The sequence below is a fragment of the Schistocerca cancellata genome, chromosome 2 (assembly GCF_023864275.1).
Source record: "Schistocerca cancellata isolate TAMUIC-IGC-003103 chromosome 2, iqSchCanc2.1, whole genome shotgun sequence".
NCBI classification, from domain to species: domain Eukaryota; kingdom Metazoa; phylum Arthropoda; class Insecta; order Orthoptera; family Acrididae; genus Schistocerca; species Schistocerca cancellata.
In genome coordinates this window covers 329,793,358-329,798,160 of record NC_064627.1, presented here as the reverse complement: position 1 = coordinate 329,798,160, position 4,803 = coordinate 329,793,358, and the positions used below count along the sequence as shown (strand labels likewise).

At 47.7% G+C, this 4,803-nt stretch overlaps 3 non-coding genes across 3 annotated transcripts; all 3 read left to right on the top strand.

Moving 5' to 3' along the window:
- Window positions 1–1,606: 1,606 nt before the first annotated feature.
- Window positions 1,607–1,681, top strand: Trnas-cga (transfer RNA serine (anticodon CGA)). Its single transcript has one exon. It is a non-coding gene; the product is annotated as a tRNA-Ser (tRNA).
- Window positions 1,682–1,907: 226 nt separating this feature from the next.
- Trnas-cga (transfer RNA serine (anticodon CGA)) lies at window positions 1,908–1,982 on the top strand. The gene has a single exon. It is a non-coding gene; the product is annotated as a tRNA-Ser (tRNA).
- A 527-nt stretch (window positions 1,983–2,509) lies between these two features.
- Window positions 2,510–2,584, top strand: Trnas-cga (transfer RNA serine (anticodon CGA)). The gene has a single exon. It is a non-coding gene; the product is annotated as a tRNA-Ser (tRNA).
- The last annotated feature ends 2,219 nt before the right edge of the window (window positions 2,585–4,803 follow it).

Below are 4,803 nucleotides of genomic sequence, written 5' to 3'. Positions count from 1 at the left end.
TCGGAACTTGACATAATCGAACAAACTATTAGCTGACACTTTGTAACCGGTTGTGATTATGTCATTTGATTGGCCAGCATTCTACGATCTTATAAGATGTAGGCGAGTTTGGAATGTGTAAATAATGGATTATACTATCATTCATTGAAGCTATTGGCGTTTTGGAGAACGTTCTCACACTTTGTAGGTTGCTGTTTGTAAAATAGATCCCATGAATATCACTCTGCGGGCTACTGGAATCTACTAATAAGAAGAGAAGAAACTTGTTTGTGGTCCGACGCTAAATCGGCGAGGAACCATTGCTATTCAGTTAAGAATCACAGGTTTTAGACCAACTACGTACAGAGTGAGAACTTACAATTCCCATGTGACACTCTACACTGCCAAAAGAATTAACGGATCACTTTATCGATATACCGTCACTGTCTCCCATTACGACGCATAAGTGAAGTTGAGAAGGTCGTAGCTCTGAAGTTCATTTGAGGTGTAGGGCGGGTTAATGATGACACATCGCCACAAAATTTCACCACAATTCTGCCCATTGCCAACGTGGACGTGTCAAACGACGTAGGGAAGGTCATCACAGCCCTTCTTACCCCATTTCATTCATTCTGTCCGCAGCTGGTGGTCTCACGGTAGCGTTCTCGCTTCCCGAGCACGGGGTCCCAGGTTCGATTCCCGTCGGGGTCAGGGATTTTCGCCTCCCTCGAGGTGACTGTGAGTTGTTGTGTCGTTATCATCATTCATCCCCATTACTGTCGGAGGAAGGCAATGGCAAACCATTTCCACTACGACCTTGCCTAGTATGGTGATGCGGGTCTCCCGCATCGTTCCCCTATGCTCTGTCAAGGAGTATGGAACTTCATCATCATGATTCTTTCTTTCGACGCCCATGCAATGGAAGTCAGAACCGTGACGCCCAGCTTTGAAATCACATTATTTGTTTATGACTGGCCGAGTAGAAAATTTAATACAGCCGCCGTTCAGAATCGACTCGAAAAGGCCTCGGGTGACGGGATAAAGGGCGTCAATGAACCAACTCCTTTCCTTGGGACGTTGATTCCCACATATTTTGCGGTGGGAAAAGACAATTCGCAGTGCGCTCAGCGACAGTAAGACGTAGTTGACAATCTTTGATACTGCTGACAACTACCTGACACTTCAACCCATCTCCTAGGACTTTGTGGTTTAGTAACCACGTTGAACTTCATCTCACCCGTTTGGAATGTACTGCGATTGCGATGTTTGCTCTGGTGTACGGGGTGTAATCTGCTCTGGTCTACAGGGTAGAACACTAGGGACCGAAACGAAACTTCCTGGCAGATTAAAACTGTGTGCCCGACCGAGACTCGAACCCGAGTTCGAGTCTCGGTCGGGCACACAGTTTTAATCTGCCAGGAAGTTTCATATCAGCGCACACTCCGCTGCAGAGTGAATATCTCATTCTGGAAACATCCCCCAGGCTGTGGCTAAGCCATGTCTCCGCTATATCCTTTCTTTCAGGAGTGCTAGTTCTGCAAGGTTCGCAGGAGAGCTTCTGTAAAGTTTGGAAGGTAGGAGACGGGATAATGGCAGAAGTAAAGCTGTGAGTACCGGGCGTGAGTCGTGCTTCGGTAGCTCAGTTGGTAGAGCGCTTGCCCGCGAAAGGCAAAGGTCCCGAGTTCGAGTCTCGGTCGGGCACACAGTTTTAATCTGCCAGGAAGTTTCATATCAGCGCACACTCCGCTGCAGAGTGAATATCTCATTCTGGAAACATCCCCCAGGCTGTGGCTAAGCCATGTCTCCGCTATATCCTTTCTTTCAGGAGTGCTAGTTCTGCAAGGTTCGCAGGAGAGCTTCTGTAAAGTTTGGAAGGTAGGAGACGGGATAATGGCAGAAGTAAAGCTGTGAGTACCGGGCGTGAGTCGTGCTTCGGTAGCTCAGTTGGTAGAGCGCTTGCCCGCGAAAGGCAAAGGTCCCGAGTTCGAGTCTCGGTCGGGCACACAGTTTTAATCTGCCAGGAAGTTTCATATCAGCGCACACTCCGCTGCAGAGTGAATATCTCATTCTGGAAACATCCCCCAGGCTGTGGCTAAGCCATGTCTCCGCTATATCCTTTCTTTCAGGAGTGCTAGTTCTGCAAGGTTCGCAGGAGAGCTTCTGTAAAGTCTGGAAGGTAGGAGACGAGATACTGGCAGAAGTAAAGCTGTGAGTACCGGGCGTGAGTCGTGCTTCGGTAGCTCATTTGGTAGAGCGCTTGCCCGCGAAAGGCATAGGTCCCGAGTTCGAGTCTCGGTCGGGCACACAGTTTTAATCTGCCAGGAAGTTTCATATCAGCGCACACTCCGCTGCAGAGTGAATATCTCATTCTGGAAACATCCCCCAGGCTGTGGCTAAGCCATGTCTCCGCTATATCCTTTCTTTCAGGAGTGCTAGTTCTGCAAGGTTCGCAGGAGAGCTTCTGTAAAGTTTGGAAGGTAGGAGACGGGATAATGGCAGAAGTAAAGCTGTGAGTACCGGGCGTGAGTCGTGCTTCGGTAGCTCAGTTGGTAGAGCGCTTGCCCGCGAAAGGCAAAGGTCCCGAGTTCGAGTCTCGGTCGGGCACACAGTTTTAATCTGCCAGGAAGTTTCATATCAGCGCACACTCCGCTGCAGAGTGAATATCTCATTCTGGAAACATCCCCCAGGCTGTGGCTAAGCCATGTCTCCGCTATATCCTTTCTTTCAGGAGTGCTAGTTCTGCAAGGTTCGCAGGAGAGCTTCTGTAAAGTCTGGAAGGTAGGAGACGAGATACTGGCAGAAGTAAAGCTGTGAGTACCGGGCGTGAGTCGTGCTTCGGTAGCTCATTTGGTAGAGCGCTTGCCCGCGAAAGGCATAGGTCCCGAGTTCGAGTCTCGGTCGGGCACACAGTTTTAATCTGCCAGGAAGTTTCATATCAGCGCACACTCCGCTGCAGAGTGAATATCTCATTCCCACTAGGGACCGTTTCCGAACCATTCGACAAAATTTAAACGTGAGCCCAAACAGCAAAAGGTGTTTATGCTTTTTAGTCTCCCATTTCACACCCTCCTGTGGCGTGATCACAGAGGGATGCGACATTGACATGTGTGTGAATAAAACGGCAAAGGGCCCCTCTTAGCAGCAGCTGTCAACATTTATTGAGAATTTTAAAAATGTGCCTTTACAGAGGAAACCTGCAAAGTAGCACTAATGCCTCTAGGTAGGCAACCACTTGACACACCTCTGATGCCATTTGACTGCCTGCAGGAATCTAGGACTACTTCCTCTGTAACGGCACATTTTTAGAATTCTCAATAGATGTGGGTGGGTACCACAGAGGGTGTTACTGAAGGGCCTTGTATTCATGAATATGCCAATGTCACACCTATCCATGATCATGCAAGAGAAGGGCGTGAAACAGTAGGGCTGAAAAAGCACAAGGGCCCTTTGCCACTTCGGATCACTTTCAAATTTTGTCGAATTGTTCGGGAAGATACCTAGTGGTTCCATCCCGTACCTATATGCAAAAACTGTGGCTACACTGCATTGCAAAGGGATGAGATCATGGGGGTTTCTGGCCCACGATGTCCTTAAAGAGGGGTTGAATCCTCTTGGTAGTGTCACCATATTAAAAGTTGTCAAAATGTCATTCTGTTGTTAGTCACTCTGCAAAATGTTGTTTTCGATTGAGAAATATGTTGGAATCAACGTCCCAAGGAAAGTAGTAGTTTCATTGTCGCTCTTTATGTCACTCCCTAAGGCCCTTTCGTGTCGCTTCTGCACAGCGTTGTGTTTGAAATGTTTTCCTTGGCCACTCATAAGAAAACCGTGTGATTCTAACACTGGACATCGGGGTTCTGACCTCCATCGCAGAGATGTCAGAAGAAGGGGTGATATATGAGTAAGAGGGGTTGCGACGACGTTTCCATCGTTTGACGCGATCACAGTGGCGTTGGGAAGAATTATGGTGAAATTTGGAGCCAATGTGACGTCATCAGCCCGTGTCACATGAGTTAAGCTCCGGCCTTTTTCTCGCCTGTTTCGAGACCTTGCCGTTTGAAGCGTCACTGAGCCCGAGGATGACGTCGCAGATTGCCACGCTTTTGCACCGTCACAGAGGCAGATTTTAGACACTTTTGAGTCAAATTTCAAACTTGTGCGTAACAATGGAAGACAACTACGGGATTTCGAAAAACTGATCCTTTACTTCTGTTGCAGAGTGAGGATTCCGAAGTCGTGTTCCGATGCGAGACATTAACTATTTTTCCTTCTATCTCTCTCTCCCTGTCTCTTTCTCTTTGTGTTTGTGTTTGTGTTTGTGTTTGTGTGTGTGTGTGTGTGTGTGTGTGTGTGTGTGTGTGTGTTTGTGTGTAAAGTCTCGCTACTTGCAGGTAGAGTAGCCTTGGGGCCCTTGGAATAACACGATATGGCTGCTCAAATACTCATCAAACCCCCGACATATTTCATTCTTTACCGTAAACTCGTCCAGAAGTTGAAAATAGTGTGATCAAGACCCATCGGACCAAATCATATTCCTCCATTGTTACACAGTTTAGGTTTTATGGCTTGGGAACCATGTTTTCCTCTTGCGGGCATTTGCATTGCTGGTGAGTGTTTTGGAATTCCAGAGTGCCATATGACTCCCTGTTTATGGAGCTCCCTATGTGTTGTTTTGATGCTGACAGGATTCGCGAGTGCAACGTTCAATTCTGCAGTGAATTTAGCAGCTGTCGTGCTCTTATATTTCGTCAACATTCTGTTCTGTGACGGTCTGTCACAATCACTCAACAAAAAATTTCATCCGCGTTGTGACTTTGTGGGTGC